General features: G+C 46.5%; 1 protein-coding gene and 1 pseudogene; both read right to left on the minus strand.

Moving 5' to 3' along the window:
- Window positions 1–19,167, minus strand: part of LOC136332101 (sialic acid-binding Ig-like lectin 5) — a 192,424-nt gene that overhangs the window by 115,638 nt on the left and 57,619 nt on the right.
- LOC136332099 (sialic acid-binding Ig-like lectin 5) lies at window positions 7,190–11,686 on the minus strand (annotated as a pseudogene).

Genomic DNA, 19,167 nt, shown 5'->3' on the forward strand with positions numbered 1-19,167 from the left:
TTGTGAGAATTTTTCCTGCATTAATTCAGGGAAGTTTTCAGCTATGATATGATTGAACAAAGTCTCTATCCCTTGTTCTTTCTCTTCTTCTTCAGGAACCCCTATGATGTGGATGTTATTTCTCTTCATGTTGTCACAGAGCTCTCTAAGAGTTTCCTCAGACTTCTTGAATCTCTTTTCTTTTTTTCTTCTCTGCTTTCATGCCTTCATTCCACTTCTCTTCTAACTCGCTGATTCAATCCTCAGCTCCATCCATCCTGTTTTTAATTCCTTCCATTGTGGTCTTCATTTCTGATACTGTATTTGTCATCTCCAACTGATTCTTTTTTAATATTTCAATATCCTTTTTTATACTTGCTATTTCTTTATTTAGGTGTTTGTAATGACCATCCATTGTTGTTCTAAGATTCCTAAGCATCCTTACAGTCATTATTTTGAAGTCTGCATCCAGAAGTTTGGTTATTTTCATATCACTCAGTTCATTTCCTGGATTTTTCTCTTGTGGTTTCATTTGGATTGCACTTCTCTGTCTTCTCATTATGTCTGTGTGTTTGGGTGTTTTGTTTGTAGAGCTGGTTGAGTCTAGACTTGGCGTTGTCTGCCTCCAGTTTTCAATTGTGTTATTTCTAGGTCTTCTTGGGTTGGCATCAGCTACTATTTGTTATCCACTTTCGGATTTGGGCCGCTTTGAAGTCTTGATTTGCTTGTTTTCTTAACACGTGATAGTCTTGTTTACTGATCTCAGCAGGGGGCTTATTTGAAACTGTATCCAGGAATGCAGTGGCTGTAACCTGAGACTCTGAAGGCCACTCTTCTGCTAGTTACTCTGTCTGGGAGTAGGGTGTTTTCTCAGCTTCAGTAGGGGGAGATGTATCTCAGATCTCCATGGAGACCTGAGTTACTGCCCCTCCTCCCCACTTCTTGTTTTCAGCTGTGTCTTGTTGTGCTGATTGGAGCTGGAGAGATGTCTGGAGATCTGTGACCCAGACGCAATTTAGTGTTTTGCTTTGTGGAAGGATCAATCCCTCCCCCAGCTATGGCCGCCTCCATCACTGGATGAGTCAGCTTCTCAGGTCATCCCCTGTATGCCTATACCCCTCGCCATCTGTCTCTCTCTCTCCCCCTTTTTTTTGGAAGACAAGCCAGCCCTTTCAACACACCTCATTCCCTGGTAGCCAGGCAAGTGGCTGTGAGCAGTATTTTCTGCTCTTTTCCTTGGAGTGAGAGCCCTTCCGGGTTCTCCGCCTCACCCCCCACCCCATTCCTGTAAGAAGGGGAGATTCAGGTGCTCACTACCAGGTTTGTTGTGGCTTCTTCTTTGCTCCTTGGTTTTTGAGAGCTGTTCTTGTAGTCCAGAGTTGTTTTTCATGCTGATTGTTTATAACTTAGTTTGTAATCCAGTTCAGTGGTGTGAGCTGAGAGTCTGTGCGTCTGCCTACTCCGCTGCCATCTTCAGGTCTCTCTCTGCTTGATTTTATTGTAAACTTTAAACCACTTAAAAAAAAGTGAAGTTTATGGCCCTGGCCGGTTGGCTCAATGGTAGAGCGTCGGCCTGGTGTGCAGGAGTCTCGGGTTTGATTCCGGGCCAGCACACACAGGAGAAGTGCCCATCTGCTTCTCTACCCCTCCCCCTCTCCTTCCTCTCTGTTTCTCTCTTCTCCTCCCACAGCCAAGGCTCCATTGGAGCAAAATTGGCCCAGGCACTGAGGATGGCTCTGTGGCCTCTACCTCAGCACTAGAATGGCTCTGGTTGCAACAGAGTGACGCCCCAGATGGGCAGAGCATCTCCCCCTGGTGGACATGCCGGATGGATCCTGGCTGGGCGCATGTGGGAGTCTGTCTGACTGCCTCCCCATTTCCAACTTCAGAAAAATACAAAAATAAAATACAATTTTTTTAAAAAGTGAAGTTTATTTTTTAAAAAACAGCAACAACACTACAGTCTGTAGCTACAAACCAAGCATCAGAACCAGACTCAGACACAACAGAGATCTCGGAATTATCACACAGGGTATTTAAAATCATTATGATTATTATGTTAAAGGTTCTAAAGGAAAAATTAGACATCATGCAAGAACAGATGGTAATATAACATAGAGATGAAAGTTCTAAGATGGACTCAAAAGGAAATGCTTGAAATCAAAAACACTGCAACAGCAATGAGGAACATATGGTCTGTGTGGCTGACAGTGAATCCCCACACCCAACACTAAGGTAGGTCTGGGAGAGAAAAACCCTCAGCACTGTGGGGTCTTAGCTTGGAGAAGTATTGACTTCTTTAAAATGTCAAATATTTTAATTCATAAACATGATCCATCTCTTATTTAGGTCTTCTTTAATTTCTCTCAGCAACATTTTCTTGATTTTTCATATAATTTCCTGATGTTGCTAACATAGATATAGAAACTGTTTCTTTTAGATGCAGTAATTCTGCTAAATTCACATATCAGTTCCAATAGTTTGCTTTTAGGGTACAGGGAATTTGCTATGGACGCTACCTTGTGATTGGAAACAATAATGTTTTCCTTCTCTTTTTCCAATCACTTTGCCCCATATTCATTTTTGTACCTCATTGTTTCTTCTAAAAGTCTTATTAAAATGTTTGAAAAAAGTGGTGGGAGTAAACCACCTCATCCTTCCCCGGACCTTAGGGGAAAAGTGTTCAGTATTGTACTCTTCAGCGTGACCGGAAGCCCAGGATACAGAAGTCCAGTGAATCCAGTGTCTCTTGCATAAATGTTTTTTTATCTAATTTGTATTTAGTTTACATACAGGTTTTGAAAACATTTGTAAATTCTTGGTCACAGTTTCGCACATAGAGATATCCCACAATAATATTCTGAATACCTAACTTTTTTTGAAAAATGTTAGTATCTGGCATTTCTGCCTAACAGAATCAGCTGGGGCTGAGCAGAGCTGCCCGGTTAATTGCTGCCTTCTCCCGCTGAGTGCAATGGCCTCCCCTTCGCTGAGGCCAAAGATCCCTCCAGCAGGAGGTTTACTCAACATTTCTCAGCAGTTCATCTTTCTTGGCCAGAAGGAAGGAAGGCAAAGTCCACGTGCGCCCTCTACTGGACAAAGTGTCCTCAGCACACTCGACAGGTAAATCATGGATCCACTATTCAGATGCCCAAGGATCCAGCTCTCCTGCAACACAATTTGGACAGACAATAAAGTAGGAAAAGAAAATAGCATGGGAAAAACTGTAAGGAGTATTTTAACCGATTAACCTTATGAAACAAAAAAGACTCTAAACTATAGCACCTTCCCATTTATAAGGTAATTAAAGAATTTCTTTTTAGATCAAAGCAATGATTAGACAACAGAATGAAAACAAACCTCGAAAGTCTAGGAGAGGCCTGACCTGTGGTGGCGCAGTGGATAAAGCGTCGACCTGGAACGCTGAGGTCACCAGTTCAAAACCCTGGGCTTACCGGGTCAAGGCACATATGGGAGTTGATGCTTCCTGCTCCTTCCCCCTTCTTTCTCTCTCTCTTCTCTAAAAAAAAATGAATAAAAAATTAAAAAAATAAAAATTATAAAAGAAAGTCTAGGAGAAATAATTAAAGAGAAAATAATGACAGGTAAAAATAAAAAGTACTTAGAAGCATACAACACAATACTTGGCACACAGAAAGTAAAACCCAGTGGCATAGAGTCCATGACCGGGACAATCCCCGGGCTGCAGGGGAAAGAACCAGAGGTGACAGTGGTGAGGGAAGGGGGCAGCTCTGGAGGAACCGAATTGTTTATGGATCCTTGGTTCTGTTCCTGGCTCATAACTGGAAAGCTTCAGATGAATGGATGATTTTTCAGGAACACATAAATTACAAAACCAGGCCTGATCTGTGGTGGTGCAGTGGATAAAGCATCGACCTGGAATGCTGAGGTTGCCGGTTCAAAACCCTGGGCTTGCCTGGTCAAGGCACATATGGGAGTTGATGCTTCCTGCTCCTCCCTCTCCCTTCTCTCTCTCTCTCTCACTCTCTCACTCTCTAAAAATTAATAAAAGCAAAAAAAAAAAAAGTGGATCCTTTTTAATAAATAAATAAATAAATAAATTACAAAACCATTCTGAAGATGGAATGACCATGTTAATTAGCTGAAAACTATAAACTAAACTGACAGAATTATATGACATTATTTTAAACTACCAACAAGTGGAAAATTCTGATTCAATGTAAACTAAAGATTGAATTAAAAAGCTTCACATTATCTGCATAGAGCCAGCAGCACATAATATAAAACCTAATGTGATAATGCAAAAATGGAAACTATAGATAAAGCTTCCAAATGAATGTTGATGCAAAAATTCCAAGTAAATTACTAGCAATAGAAACATCCAGTAAGTTAAATAAATTAATTATATATATACATACATGCATACTATATATACATATATACATTATTATGTATATAGTATATATATTACACACACACACACACTCCAGGGCCAAAAGGATATTACCTAGGAGTGGAAACATATAGAAATGTTACAATTACTTTTATAATGATGGTTGTTCTATAATTTCGTTGTAATTTTGATGTGGTCATGGGAGAAGGTAAGCACAGCATCTATATAATCCTCTGTTTTGACCAGAAGTCCTCATAAATCTTTTTTTTTATTAATTTTAATAGGGTGACATTGAAATCAGGGTACATATGTTCAGAGAAAACATCTCCAGGTTATTTTGACATTTGATTATGTTGCATATCCATCACCCAAAGTCAAACTGTCCTCCATCACCTTCTATCTGGTTTTCTTTGTGCCCCTCCCCTCTCCCCACCCCTTCCCTCTCCTTTCTTCTCCCCCCTCCCCCGATAACCACCACACTCTTGTCCACGTCTCCAAGTCTCATTTTTATGTCCCATCTATGTATGGAATCATATAGTTATTAGTTTTTTCTGATTTATTTCTTTCACTCAGTATAATGTTATCAAGTTCCATCCATGTTGTTGTAAATGATCCAATGTCATCATTTCTTATGGCTGAGTAGTATTCCATAGTATGTATGTACCAAAGCTTTTTAATCTATTCGTCCACTGACAGACACTTGGGCTGTTTCCAGATCTTCGCTATTGTGAACAATGCTGTCATAAACATGGGGGTTCATTTCTCCTTTTGGGACAGTGCTATGGTGTTCTTAGAGTATATTCATAAAAGTGGAATAGCTGGGTCAAAAGGCAGTTTGATTTTTAATTTTTTGAGGAATCTCCATACTGTTTTCCACAGTGGCTGCACCAGTCTGCATTCCCACCAGCAGTGCAGGAGGGTTCCCTTTTCTCCACACCTCTCATAAATCTTTTTTAAAAACAAATCTTTATTTAGGTAAATCAAAGGAGATTATGTATATCACTTCCCTACAGCCCCCCACCAAAAAAAAGCCACTTGTAAATTTCAGGTATCTTTTGCAACAAAAATAAACTTATATAAGATTTATTTTCTTAACCTAGAATTCTATTTACCTTCCTATCTATCAGATCACGTATAAACAAAAACAAGTGAAGTGTTTCATTGTCAAACACTCCTCAACCCTGGGACTCAGTCCTTGGACCACTTCTCTGTGCCGTCTTTACCTCATCCCCAAAGCAACCTCTTTCAGCCCAAAGGTCTTACGTGATAGCCCATATTGATAACTCCCACATGTATAACTTCATCCTCAATCTCTCCCCAGAGCTCCACATTCATGAATTTAATTGCCTGCTTGGGTATCTAATGTGGGTCTCTAACTCCTGTGTCCCAACCTTCCCCTAGATTTCTGCTCCCTGCTCTTCCCACAGCTTTCTCCATCTCAGGAGACCTTAACCCATTTTCCAACTCCTCAGTCATTCTGTCTTCCTGCCTTCTCTCACACCCCACACCCAGTCAGATGTAGCCATTCAATCGTATCCAGAATTCACTCTTCTCCTTTTCTTCCCTTCTCTGCTCATTCCTGTCTTTCATTTTCCTTTCTTTCTCTTCCTTCTCTGATCCACAGACCTTAAAAGCCACCAGGTATGGCAGAACATGGTGTGTATCTGTACAGAGTGGTTCTAGAATGAGGAGTCTCAAAGAGAGTGAGCAGGGTGTCTACCCAAGCGAGTCAGAGAGGATTGTCAGAACCCCTGTAAGGTGAGAGGGAATGGCATGTGTTTCCACTCAGGAGAACCCGGCAGGGTGATGAGGGGGCCCTTGATGAGGTGGGGTGGGGTGTAACGATAATTGTACAAAGACATTCACTGCAGCACAAGAGAAAACCCACAAATCTGGGTGAGTAGAAAAACGCCAGGGGGAAATGCCTGTAATACATGGTCCAAGGTCAGGGAGTCAGGAAGGGGCTTGTGTAGGAGACAGTCAGGGTAAGCTCTCTGGCTTGATCAAATTTACCAGGGAGACCTTAACCCAGACAGGAATCGGGAGGGCCTGTAGGTGGTGATCTCATACCCTGTGTAGTGTGAAAGCCCTACGGGAAATACTCCATGATTACAACAGAGCTCTATGGTCCTAACAGCCATTCCTTTACCTCCCACACCATCTCCTACAAAAAGGGCTTCCTTCTTGCTTCTTCCTAATTGGGGATAAAATACACAGTCAGCTTTTGCTTGCAGTACAAAGGCAGTTGGAAAGACCCCTGTGGGGGCCCCGTAAATGGGACAGGGAAGGAACTGGCAGTCAGTAGGTATTGGAAGAACGGACAGGTAAAGTGAGTCGACATGACGCCAGAGAGAAGATACCTATCATAAATTGACCACCAGGGAGAGAGGCTGGTCTTCCCCTGGGGAGGCTTTGAAGAACTCTAGGATGACAATTGACACCAACATGTTCACACCCTGTCAACTATGGTTGGTCGCCCTGAGATTCAGAAGAACTTGCCAGCAGGACCTTTTTGTTCAAGAAAAGAGAGACCAGCAAGCCCTGAGCACACGCCTGGATCGGGCACTCTGTTGGTTGACTTCTGTGTTGATTTATTATTTCATGCTCACAACCACCTTTGAATGGCATGCATGGGCTCTGCTGTACAGAAAGGGAAACTGAGGGGCGGAAATGAAGTGAGTCACCTCATGACAATGCCTTAGGGAGCACTGAAGCCTGCATGTGAGACAAGTCACTGTCATCCCCTCAGCTGTCTCTCTGCCCTGCCTGGGGACGCTCACACAGGAGTTAATGTTGATATTGTCACAAGGTCTCCTCCTGCTGCATCAGTTACTCCTCACTTCTTCCCCCGAGAGGCCATGATGCCTGTGGCCAGGACTGAGCTCTGAGCGAGTCCTCACTTGCTTGTCTTCTTGATCTCTGAGTACTCAGGGGAGCTGGTGGCCTCCTGGTCCTGAGGCTCCAGTGACCTTATCTCATGAAAGCTGAGGCTGGTGCCCTGGAGCTCCTGCTTCTCCCCTGATGGAGGGGCGTCCCCAGCAAGTGCCACTTGGTCTGGGGGCCTGTGTGGCCCAGGCTTTTGCTTGAAACCCTGAGTGAACGGGAGAGAAGGGAGTCAGAGAATAAGGCAAACATGGTCCTGTGGGGAAGTAGGGCTGATAAAACTTTTTTTTTATTTAAGCTAGAGAGAGATACAGAGACAGAAAGGGAGAGAGATAAGAAGCATCAACTCGTAGTTGAGGCACCTTAGTTGTTCATTGTTTCTCATACGTGCCTTGATTGGAGGGCTCCAGCTGAGCCATTGACCCCTTGCTCAAGCCAGCAACCTTGGGCTCAAGCAAGTGACCTTGACCTTCAACCCAGTGACCTTAACCTTCACGCCAGAGATCACTGTGCTCAAGCCAATAACCTTGGGATCATATCAATAATCCCAGCCTCAAAACAATGACCCCTCACTCAAGCAGGTGAGCTTGAGCTCAATCCGGCAACCTTGGGATTACAAACGTGTGACTTCAGCATCCTAGGTTGATGCTCTAACCACTGAGCCACCAACAATCAGACTGATGAATCTCTTTTATTCATCCCTTTATTCCACACCAATTATTATGAACTCACCAATTCACTCACTTATTTAAAATTTTGTAACACTACAATTGATGAGACCATATTGAGGGTTTACTGATCACACACATTTCTTCTTCATAAACAGTATGAATGATACTCTTAATACCCCCATTTACAGATAAGGTAACTGAGGTGAAGAGAGAGGATGTAATATTTTCAGAGTAGGTAGAAAGTAACATTTTTGGGGAGAAGGTTCCGGCAGCCTGTACTCAGCAGAGGGAGGTGGGCTCAGTGGTCAGCGCGGTGGGCAGGAGGCTGACCATGGGCTCCGGGAGATGGAGGGGAAGGAGGGGAAGTCAGCTTCCAGTTGTCTGTCCGGCTGACCACTGAGGGTTGAGTTTGGGGAGATGCTGAGGAGCTCGGTCTGGACTCATTGAACAGACATGCCCAGCCCCCCACACTGCATGAGAAGACACCCCCACCACTCACCCAGGTGGCTGTGCCCACCACAGGGTCCTCACCATCCCTGACCTGGGGTCTCCCGGCCGCTGGCTTCCTGTGGGCTCTCACTCTAAGGGAAGAAGTCAGCAGCCAGAGTGGCTCAGACACAGGTGGGCAGGGGCCTCCACTCCCTGACAAGATGACTGAGGCACCCAGACCCTGGGACCAGACTCAGAGACCCTCCTGACATGCAAGTGAGTACTACATTCCCCGGGTGACCAAGACTGAATTTTCATCATGAAAGGCCCTCTTACATGCTGAAACTTGTACAAGAGAGATCACTACAGTGTTGTTCATGATAAACAGGGAGGAGAAACAACTCAAATGTCCATCAATAAATAAATAAACAAGTAAATATGCCCCATCCATGCCATGGAATATTATTTGGAAGTAAGAAAGTACTGACACAAGAACCTTGACAATACCGTGCTCTGTGAAAGAAGTCAGTCACAAAGGACCATGTACTGAATGAGTCCATTCACATGAACTAGGCAGAATGAGACAGGACATCGGTCAGTGGTGACTGGGCTGGGGCATGGATGGGGGTAGGGTGATATTTGAGGGATGTGAAGTTTCTTTATGCTTTTTTTTAAAATCATTTTGGTCAAATAAAACAGTTTTAATATTGATTGTGGTAACGGGTTCCCAACTCTGACTAAATTAAAAGTCATTGACCTGTACACTTAAATATGTGAGAATTTCACCTCAAACAAGCTGTTACCTCTTTGCATTTCTCCTCCCCATCAGAAGTCCCCTCTGGATGTACTCTGCTCTGTTTTTGTGGGGGTTATTGACCTCTCTCTATTCTCCTTACAACTCAGCTTCCTGTATCCCCAGAACACAGTCTTACATGTAAAGGAACAGGAGACACAAGCACAGGGACAGCAGGGCCATGACACCAGCACCTCCAAGAGCCGCAGGAACCACTCCTCTCTGGAACATGGACCTCCCTGCAGAGGAGAGGGTGTGACACCACCCACCACAGGACTCAGTCTCCTGTCTCCCCATCTCCTTGCAGAACCTGCTGTAGGTTCTGCTCAGACAGGAGATGGAGGGCCCTGTCCTAGCAATCACTCTTGTCCAGGCCCGGCCCCGCCCCCAGCTCCATCTTCTCTGTGACCCACTCCTCTCTCCCTAAGCCTGTCCCCCATTAGACCCCTGACCTGGCAGCAGCAGGACAGCGGCGCTCTGGGCCCCGTGGACATTGCTGGCCTCGCTGCTGAGGCTGAGGCTGGTGCTGAGCTCCTGGCTGAGGCTCAGGGAGCTGTTGACCCAGGGTCCCCCTGAGAGGGAGGTGATGGTGCAGGACGCATTGCTGTGGTTCCCCTCCAGCAGCCCCGCCCCCAGCCGCCAACGGAGGGAGGGAGCCGACTGGGCTCGGGAGGAGCAGCTGAAGTGCAGACCCTGATCCTCCCAGGAGCAGGAGGGGCCCAGCAGCTGCGGGGAGAATGTGGGGAGCTAGAAGCAGGGTCAGAGGCGCCTCTGCCCTCCCAGGAGCCAGGTGACCTATCCCCAGGTGTCCCCACACTCAGAGAGCACGGAGAGGCTGAGAGAGATAGAGTCTGGGAGCCCAGCGGGTGCTGAGCCAGGCAGGAGAACTTCTTGCACAGTCCCCATGCGGGGCAGCTCCAGGGTTGCAGTGCTGGAGATGGGGGTGGCGTTCAAGGCTGGGGACCCCCGGAACCAGCTCAGCTCTGCAGGGGGGTTGCTGTCCGCCTCACAGAATAGCCGCACAGCCTCACCCTCCAGGATGGGCAGGGAGGAGGTGTTCTGCAGAATCTTCAGGGCTTTGGGGAGAGAAGTGCAGGGGCGGAGGTGTGGAACACAGATGCAAACATCACAAGATGAAGGAGGGAAGGTGATGATTTTCATCCTCACCTTCTTGGGTCTGATCCCACTGGAAGTGGGATTCCCTTCTCAGCTCCAAGGTGATCTCAGGGGCCCAGAATCTCAGCCTCAGAAAAGCAGGGTTCCTCCTACCTGTGACATTTCTGAAGGAGATGCCTATGGTGAAGTTCCGGGGGGCATCTGGGACACAAAGACATGGCCCCGCTTCAGAGGGAAGGAGCGGATGGAAGTCACCCTGAACCCAAGGAGGGTGGTGGGAACCAGGAAGGTGGGCTTGCTGTCCTCTGACCTCTCCCCCACCTGCACTCAGATCCATGCACGAGTGTCTTCTTAGCTTGTTCTACCCTACACACACACACACACACACACACACACACACAAACCCCAGTCCCCTGCCCTCAGAAATTCAGCCACTCCTTTAGCACTCACAGGACACATTGAGCCGGATGCTTCTCTGTGTGGTCACATAAGCTCCTACAAGTGTCACCAGACAGGTGAGGTTGGTGCCATGGTCCTGGGGCCTCGGGGTGAAAGTGAGCACCGAGGAGCCAGGAGTCTTTGGATTCACCGAGTCAAGAGCACCCCCCACCCAGGAGAAGGTGAGATGACTTCCCCCTTCGCAGGCCCCCGGCAGGCTGCAGGTCAGCTGTGTGGGGCAGCCGGCCTCCAGAGGCTCCGGAATATGGATGTTGGGTTTCTCTGTCAGGGCTGAAGGGGAGAGAGGGAGGCGATTGGGCACACAGGAAGGGGACCCAGAGTGTGGCCCTGAAAGGAACCCATGCGTCAAGGCCCAAGCTCACCCCTAGTCTTATCTCATGAGACAATCCTGGGCGCAAGGTCTGGACAGGAAGTGTCCCAGTGTCCTATTCCCATTCTAACTCTGGATCCCATGTCTCAGGGTCCTCCCCTGGGCCCCTCTAGTACCTGTCACCTGCAAACTCAGCTTCTTATCTTGGTAACTGTATTTCACAGAAGTTCCTCTCTCCACTCGGAGTAAGTAGGTTCCTGTGTCGCTGATCCTGGCGTCTCTGATGCTCAGGGAACAGTTGTTGTTCCTGGGGTCCGCGAGGAGGAATCGGCCCTGGGTGTCTCTCATCACTGGTTTGCGTGGGTTGTTTGTGGCCACAGGATCATTGTAATATGACCTGACTCCACGCAGGTACCAGTAGGTGTAGAGTGTGCTGGGGGAATGGACCAAACCCCACAAGTAGGAGAAGGAGCAGGACACATGGACGCACAGACCCTCCTGCACCCTCACCGATTCCTGCACTCGGATCTCATAGCCTGGTTTCTCCTGCAGGGACCCTGTAGGGACACAGGGCCTCAACTGCACTTTTGGCCCCTCTCTCAACTGCCCCTCCCCCCTCCCTGGGCCCACTCACCCCCCCAAAGCAGGGGCAGCAGCAGCAGGGGCACCATGTCTGCATCTGACAGGGCAGAGCTGGTTCAGGTCCCCGGGTCAGGGAGGGAAATGCCCAGCTGTGTGGTAGGTGGGGCTGAGGACCCCGCACAGGAAGCCGTGGGCCAGTGAGTTCTGGCCAAGGCAGGAAGTGGACCCTGGCCCCACCGGTTGTAAGGGTGTGAAGGGGGCTGAGAAACCATTATTTCTCACCTCTACCTGAGCTCCGAAGTTGGATTTGCCGAGGCCACAAGAGGTTGAGAGTCTTGTGCAGATGTGAATCTGAAAGTGTTCACCTTACAGATGATGTTTAAGTCAAGAGGGAGGTCACCCAGGAGCCATCGTGGTCAGAGCTGGTCCTGGTGACTGGGGCAACCCACCCTCCAGCTGAAATTACTAAACTTTCTGGGAAACGATAATTTTTAAATTTTCTTTAAACCTCTCAAATGCTGGCAAGAGAGATATAATTTAGATCCAACTCCAGTGCAGAGTGGAGCCCAGGGAGAAAGCTGAGCACTAAAGCCCTTTGTTCTAAGGGCTTTTGGGGACATGGATTGCACAAGGGTTTGCCCTCAAGGGTCTGAGGATTTCTGGGTCAGAGACACACACAGGCCCCTCAAGACAAGAGATGTGTGAAGCGAGCTCCTGCTCCATTTGACAGCGACCCAAAGGCTGGACCTCAGCACAGCAGCACATCTGCCACCTTAAGGCTCAGGAAACTCCACATTCAGGATCCTCACGTGCTCAGACCCTTTTCAAAACCCCAGCAAGGGATCAAGTAATGTGTGGGAATCACCTGCAATCTTGCTGCTCTTTTATGAATAAAAAAAAAAAAACTTGATAAACATTTCTTCAAATTTGGCAATAATATAAAACAAGTTGTATGATTGAATGTCTCTGAAATTATACAGGAGAAAATGAAATGATAATCAACCATGCTGGAGGAAATACTGAATTCTCTCTCTGTTTTCTATATTATATCAATATCATATTATTATAGCAACTAATAATAGTTGTTAATATAATATTAGTATTTGTTATTATATGACAGGCTCTTTCTCTTATAAAGAGGCTATGAGCATCAATCAACACTATGGGGAACATGTGTTAGGCAGGTGTGCCAGACAGGGGTGCCACACTGCTAATATAATAGTCTGTAAGTTTGCTCAATTGTCTTCTCTTTTGGTTTTCAGCATTTGAGCTTTCTTGACATCATATGATGTGTTTTCTCACTTCAGGAAAATTCATGGCACCGACCATAGAAGCCACAAGACGACATCAGGAGATCCCGGAAGCCGGAAGTGGTTTGGGTCAGCGTTAAGCTCATAGCTGGCAGGAATCCAAAGCAGCCCACACAGGACCACCCCATGGACCTGGGTCTGGTGCTCAGTACTGGCCAGAGTCTCATGTGCCCCCAGGGGATCTTTGTTTCACGTCAGGTAAATTTGGCATATCCCAGGAGATAAATTATTTAAAGATCTGCCACCTGGAAATGCTGTTTATTGGAAGGAACAGTGTTGGTCAAATAAGTTTTTAAATATGACATGCATGCTTGCTTGCTTTGGGTGTGGGAGACAGGCTGTAAGCTGGCAAAGTTATTATAGCCTAAGGCTTAGTTTTAAAACTAAGCTTTTGCCCACATCCTTGACTGATTGCATGACAGGGGGCGGTGCCCTCTAATGAGGAGTCCCATTTATGCCTCAGATAAGTGACTTTGTATTGGAGACTTCCTTATTTGTATTGTTATAAAGTACCGCACCCCAGATTCTGAAAGGCACTGTACCTCATTTCATCGAGTTCACATAGAGACACCCAGTCCAGATGAATTTTGAAGAGTTTTATTAGAGGAGGAGATTTATTAAATATGCTGGCCGCATATGGGTGACATGGGGCATCAGACCCAAATCGTGCAGTCCCAAAAATAGTTAAGGGGCTGTTATATACCCTTGATCACACACAGGCGGGTGGGGGAGAGCATGATATCATGGCATGGGCTGACAACATTTGTTTAGGGGATACATAGAAACACTTAGACTTTCAAGGTAATGCAATCAAAGACATTTACAAATCTTTTAGGGTTCAACTTTCCTCATTAGCCTAGAGGTATTTTACCCTCAAGATTCCAAGAATGGCCCTGGCCGGTTGGCTCAGCGGTAGAGCGTCGGCCTAGCGTGCGGAGGACCCGGGTTCGATTCCCGGCCAGGGCACACAGGAGAAGCGCCCATTTGCTTCTCCACCCCTCCGCCGCGCTTTCCTCTCTGTCTCTCTCTTCCCCTCCCGCAGCCAAGGCTCCATTGGAGCAAAGATGGCCCGGGCGCTGGGCATGGCTCTGTGGCCTCTGCCTCAGGCGCTAGAGTGGCTCTGGTCGCAATATGGCGACGCCCAGGATGGGCAGAGCACCGCCCCCTGGGGGGCAGAGCACCGCCCCTGGTGGGCATGCCGGGTGGATCCCGGTTGGGCTCATGCGGGAGTCTGTCTGACTGTCTCTCCCTGTTTCCAGCTTCAGAAAAATGAAAAAAAAAAAAAAAAAAAAAAAAGATTCCAAGAATGGGGAGGAACTACAATCAATGCAAGGTGATAGGTAAATTCTGCCTCCTATTGAAAGAGAAGTTTCTCAGTTAACCTTTATTTTAGATTTAAAACTGAATGACTCCTTGTTCTTGCAAGCCAGAAACTTCTATATTCTCCTCCCTCCCTCCCCAAAGGAGGGATGGGACAGGAAAGCCTGATAGGAAAGCCTGATCTTCCCTCCCAGAATATTAACATCAATTTTCTGCTTTTTGGTACCTTACAACTGTATACTGGGTTAAAGGTTTTGATTTCTACACTATAAAATGAGACAGACTGGGGCTCGCTCTCTCGGTTCCTGCTATCAGCATTGCAGGGGCTTCCCTCATCCCTTGCCCTTCATGGGAGAAGCAGTTTTTCTGCTTTTCCCTTGTCTTCTCTTGTTTCTTGCCTGTCTTGGTGAGACACCAATAAACAGAATGGCCTACTGTAAGGCCAGGAGCTGCCATCCTGGCCATTCACATGCAGGTTCCCATTGGATTCGGGCTGACAGTAAAGAAATGGCGGAGTCGGAGGATGGTGGACCATTCTGTTTATTGGTGTCTCACCAAGATAGGCAAGTCACAAGAGAAGACAAGGGAAAAGCAGAAAACCAGCTTTTCCCATGAAGGGCAAGGAATGAGGGAGGCCCCTGCAAGGGTGATAGCAGGAACCGAGATAGCAAGTTCCCAGTATGCCCCACTTTATAGTGTAGAAACCAAAAACCTTTAATCCAATATACAAACAAGGAATTCTCTGATGCAAAGTCACTTATCTGAGGCATAATGGGATTCCTCATAAGAGTGTACCACCCCACATCATGCAATCAGTCAAGGGTGTGGGGAAAAGCTTAGTCCTAAAACTAAGCCTTAGGCTATAATGACCTGGCCTGCCTACAGCCTGTCCCCCACACTCAATACAAACTATAAGGGAGCAAACAGATATATCATATTTTAAAACTTATTTGCCCAACACCCACCATACTCCAACTCCACCATTTCTCTACCGTCTGCCCGTATCCAGTGGGAACCTGCATGTGAATGGCCACGATAGCGGCTCCTGGCCTTACAACTGGTGTAGTTTGCAGCAGGATTCAGATATCGGTATGGGGCTGCCACCCTTGAGGGGTGGGGTAGAGGACTGGTTGATGTTCTGGCTCCCCATGGCTGTTCTTTTAGGGGCCATGGGCTGTGTGGTTTTTGTTGTGTTTTTTTTTTAATTAATTAATTAATTAATTTTGTATTTTTCTGAAGCTGGAAACGGGGAGAGACAGTCAGACTCCCGCATGCGCCCGACCGGGATCCACCCAGCACGCCCACTAGGGGCGACGCTCTGCCCACCAGGGGGCGATGCTCTGCCCCTCCGGGGGTCGCACTGCCGTGACCAGAGCCACTCTAGCGCCTGGGGCAGAGGCCAAGGAGCCATCCCCAGCACCCGGGCCATCTTTGCTCCAATGGAGCCTTGGTTACGGGAGGGGAAGAGAGAGACAGAGAGGAAGGAGGGGGTGGGGGGTGGAGAAGCAAATGGGCGCTTCTCCTATGTGCCCTGGCTGGGAATCGAACCCAGGTCCCCCGCACGCCAGGCCGACGCTCTACTGATGAGCCAACCGGCCAGGGCCTTTAAATTTATTTTTATTGATTGATTTTTAGAGAGAGAAGAAGGGGAAGAGGGAGGGAGAGACAGAACCATCAATACGCTTCTGTATGTACCCTGACCAGGGGCTGAACCAGCGACCTTTGCCTATTGGGAGGCCACTTTAACCAACCAAGCCATCTGGTCAGGGTTGTGTGCTTTTTACTCAAGAGGAAACTAGGAGTTCTGTGCAAGAAGCTGCCCAAGGTCGAAAGCTTCAGTATGAATTGCAAATTGAATGTCAGAAAAGGCTGGAATTGTAGCAAGCACTGGAAAAGAAGTTACTGGTTCCGAGTTGCAGTTTGCCCTGGAAGCTGAACATTTGCACCGGCAGTTGTTAGAGAAACAACTGCGAATTCAAGAGCTCGAGTTTAAGCTTCTGGCCAAAAGCTGTTGTAAGATACCAAAAAGCTGCATATTAATATTAATATTCTGGGAGAAAAGGTCAGGCTTTTTTGTCTTTTCTTTGGAAAATGGAGGAAAAGGAATGTGGACATCTCCTGACTTATAAGGATGACTAGGGTCATTTGGTTTTAAGTTCTCTGAAGGGATTAAGGTTATCTGAAGAACTCCCTTTGCTTGTAATAAGAGACAAGATTTAACCTACCATCCTACACTGATCCTAGCTCTCCCTCCCTTCCTAGAATCTGAGATTAACGTGTACCTCTAGGCAAAGGAAGAGAGATAGATACTAAAGGGATTTGTGAATGACTTTGATTACATTACCTTGAAAGTTTTCACGTTTCTTGTAAAACCTTTAGACAAATGTTAATCTTGTTAATGTAATGTAAATCTTAATAAATGATATCATCTTGTTAACGATTGTGTCATGCCCCCCAACATGTATGTCAGGAGTCAGGAAACTTTTTGCCTGAGAGAGCCATAAACACCACATTTTTTAAAATGTAATTTCATGAGAGTCATACAACGACCCGTGTACATTACGCATTATCCAATAAAAATTTGTTGTTGTCCCGGAGGACAGCTATGATTGGCTACAGCCATCCGCAACCATGAACATGAGCAGTAGGAAATGAATGGATTATAATACATGAGAATGTTTTATATTTTTAATGTTATTTTTTTTTATTAAAGATTTGTGTGTGAGCCAGATGCAGCCATCAAAGGAGCCATATCTGGCTTGTGAGCCATAGGTTCCCGACCCCTGATGTATGTGTTCAAAAGGAATATAACTGTTGGAATCCGTGAGAGTCCGAAAAGACCAGAGTAACAGGCTTTATTGAAAGGAAGAAAGGAACCCTGCCGGGCACTTCTCCTAGGAGAAGAGCACTGGTTACAGACTAGGGGTGAATTTGATAGGGTTTGGGAGAGGGGGTATTGAGTCAAAAGTTCTGGTATGTTCCTTTTATGGTTTTACGGTTTCAGCTTCCTAGAACTCTTCTGCCTCAGGGGCGATTGTCCAGTAAGTAAGGGTGAGGTCAGGCAGCCAGGTGGGACAACAAAAGGGCAGTCGGAGTTCTGGTAAATTCATATCTCTATCATTTCTCAACTCTGGGGTATGATAAAAAGGAAAAGCCGTGGGGGGAAGGAAAGGGCATGGGGTTCAGGAAGGAGGTTTGTCTCGGACCAGCCATCTTCTGGAGCTACTTCCTGCTGTTATCCCTATTGGGGGCCTCCTTCATGAACCCCGCCTTGGAGAAATTGGAGTAGGGGTTGTAAAAGCATTTGATTGTAGGTAATCCGGGAGATTTCTCTCATTCGAGCCTGCAGGAAATAAACCTTCAATTTTAACCACAAACCAGAAGCTAGTTGGAGTAAGGCATGCCATTTTTCTACTTTAGCAGCAGTGGGAGTTGTCAGGATCACAACGTGAAAGTCAGTCCTTGGGTGATGTAATGCTGGAAGTGCCTCTTGGACAGTCTGTACAGTTTGCTCAGTAACCTATAAATCCAGCAAGTACTTAGGGAAAGGGTGGTTACATTTCTACACTTTGTAGTTAGAGTTTAAGTCCTAGTGACCACTGCTTCTAGCTGGAATTAGCAGCAAGTTCCAGCCTACAATAGGAATGGGGCATTGAGACAAGAGGAATAAAGGAGATACTATACATTAAATAAAGCAAAAAATTCAGACTGTCAATACCCATAATAGAGATATTTAAGGGATAAAAAAAAAAACTTAAATATTCAGGCAAGGCATAGTAGATGGTCCTTGTGTTTACAAGAAATTATATCAGTTTATCTGCTACTTGGAAGAAATAACTTAGGCTCGTGAACGATGTCCTTGGGCCTTCAGTGGTAATTCCCAGCATGCTGGGCAAGGTCAGGACACAGGTAGCTGGAGCAGGGCAAGAAGATACTAAATTCTCCCTCCATGGAGCAAGGGGGCAGCTTACCTTTTCTTGTCCCTCTTTCCACAGCAGAGATGTGTTAACTGGTGGGGCCAGGAAGCCTGGCAGGCTTCAGTTCAATGACCTTTCTTTCCACTCTGGAGCAGGGCCCTGATGGAATCCTATGAAACCCTTTAGGGCGCTGAAGCCTTTAAGAGCATATGCCAAAAGCTGGTATTTCCTGACTTCCTTTGGGCCTTATTTGCCTTTTCTGTTACTTCCTTGGCCATTATAGACCTTAAAAGCCATGCTCAGAAGATCTCACTGAGGGGCTTGACTAAGAGCAAAATTGGGAATTCAATTTTAAAGAAGCCTATTAGACCAAGGAATGAAAGTATTTGATTTGCCGTGGTAGGTGGTTGGAGACTGCGGAGGGTCTGAGTTCAATCTAGGGTGAGACCTCAGGTGGTGGGGGTTAAGGTGATGCCCAGATAGACTACGGATTAAGAGTGAAGTTGAGCCTTAGCAGAGAAGACACGATATCCCTTCACAATGAGGAAGTTAAGAAGGGTGGCGATGTGTCTCCTTGAGGCAGGCAGGGAGGGGCTGCAGAGTAGGTCATCTACCTATTGTAAGAGAGTACTAGTTTTGAGATTTTGTGCTGCTAAATCCTTAGCTAGTACCTGCCCTAACAGGTGTGGGCTGTTTTTGATTCCCTGGGATAAGACAGTCCATGTAAGTTGCTGGGCTGCATTAGTGTTTGGGTCAGTCCAGGTGAATGCAAACAGAAAGCAAGAGTTAGGGTGTAGAGGAATGGTAAAGAAGGCATTCTTGAGGTCTAGGACTGTAAGTGAGTGGTGTTTGAGGGAATGTCTGACAGTAACTTGTAGAGATTAGGGACTACTGGATAGAGGGGAATTATCGCCTCATTGATTAGGCATAAATCTTGTACAAGCTGATAAGCCCCTGAAGGTTTTTCAAACAGGAAGGATGGGGGTATTGCAGGGAGAGTCCATGGGGATGAGTAAGCCTTGA

This window comes from Saccopteryx bilineata, chromosome 3 (genome assembly GCF_036850765.1).
Source record: "Saccopteryx bilineata isolate mSacBil1 chromosome 3, mSacBil1_pri_phased_curated, whole genome shotgun sequence".
NCBI lineage: Eukaryota > Metazoa > Chordata > Mammalia > Chiroptera > Emballonuridae > Saccopteryx > Saccopteryx bilineata.